We start from the raw sequence: 1,608 nt of genomic DNA, 5'->3' as shown, positions 1-1,608 counted from the left end.
TTTGTTCCGCTGTGCCTAGGGCCGTTGTGAATTGGAACCAACTGGATACAGCACCTCGCTGCCATGACTACAACAGCAAGTGCACTACTCTAGTCTCTGATATTCCCACTGCAGCAGTGGAGATGAATCCCTTTCCAGGTCCTTATCTCCGTGCCAAGTAAAAGGCATCGGTGGTGGTGGTGGTTAGGTGCCATCCAATCGGCTCCACCTCGTAGCCACCTTATGAACGACAGAATGAAACGCCGCTCGGTCCTGCACCATCCTCACAGCTGCTCCTCCGCCTGGGCCCATCGATGCAGCCATGGCGTCCATCCATCTCGTTGAGGGCTTTCTTCTTTGTCACCGCTCCTCCAAAGCCATCTACTCTCCCAAATTATCCCCATCCAAAGGAGCCCTGGTGATGCCCTGACTAAACATTCCGTTATCTACCCCAAAAGACTAAGGGTTCAAACCCACTAGCCACTGCCTGGGAGAAAGAGGTGGCTTGGCCTCCAACCAGACTCCAGCCTTGGTGCCCCGTGAGAGAAGCTCTTTCTACTCTGTCCTATAGGAGTGCTGAGTTGGAACCAGCTTGATGGCCGTGGATAAATGACACCTGATTTGGACACTGCTTAGCTTAATGCTGAACTTCAGGATGTCTCCATGGTGCTAGAACCCTAGTAGTACCATGGCTAAGCACTGAGCTACTAACCAAAAAGTCAGTGGTTCAAACCCACCAGCTCCTTGGGAATTAGTCTGCTTCCAGAATTAGTGCAGCTTAAGAAACCCCCATGGAGCAGTTCTACTCTGTACTACAAGGTCACGATGAGTCAAAGCCAACTCAATAGCAGTAAGTTTGGTTGCTCTGTTTTGTCCGAAACGGATATGATTCCCTGCTGGGCCATCTGTCCTTTTCAGCCCCAGGTCCTCACGTACTATTTAATAGCCTCAGTACTATTTAATGCTCTCATGTCCTTTATCAAATATTCAGATGGCATGGAGCTGGCAGGGATAATTAACGTGATGGGAGATGGACCCAAAAGATAGTGAGTGACAGGCGGCAGCAGTGCTGCCTGTTGAACAAGAAGGCATGTCAACGTCTTATAAAGTGTCAGCATAATGTCCCACTGATTGTTTCTTCAAAACCAATATCGAGCAGCCACAGTTTGTATGAGAAACATCTCAGAACCTCACTGCAGTGTTCACCCAGCAAGTGATGGACACTGCTGCAGGCTGTGGGTGAGCAGCAGGGAATCTGCACCCACCCTTGCCCTCCAGAATTTTGGTTCTCTGAGTCACGAGGGATGGTTCCTACTAAAGTCGCTTGTGATTTTTGGTGCCATCCTGTGGGGCCAACTCATAGCATCTCATGTTGCCACAAAAGAACCAAACTTTGCCCAGGCCTGTACCTGTTCTGGTAGTCATTGCTAGGCATAGCCCACTGTTGTAGCCGCTGTGTCAACAAGGTGCTCATCTCGTTGAGTGTGTGAGTCTGGGTACTTTAGCGAAACAAATCCACAGCAACTCATGTCTAAGAGAGAGTTTTATATAAAGGTTAAGGGTGCATCAAGAAAACATCCCAACCCAGTGCTGCCCAAGCCCACAAGTCCAACATTAACCCATATGTCC

The sequence above is a fragment of the Echinops telfairi genome, unplaced genomic scaffold, assembly GCF_000313985.2.
Source record: "Echinops telfairi isolate 266 unplaced genomic scaffold, ASM31398v2 ScPeMD7_7468;HRSCAF=8506_1, whole genome shotgun sequence".
NCBI lineage: Eukaryota > Metazoa > Chordata > Mammalia > Afrosoricida > Tenrecidae > Echinops > Echinops telfairi.
This window is presented reverse-complemented; position numbering follows the sequence as displayed.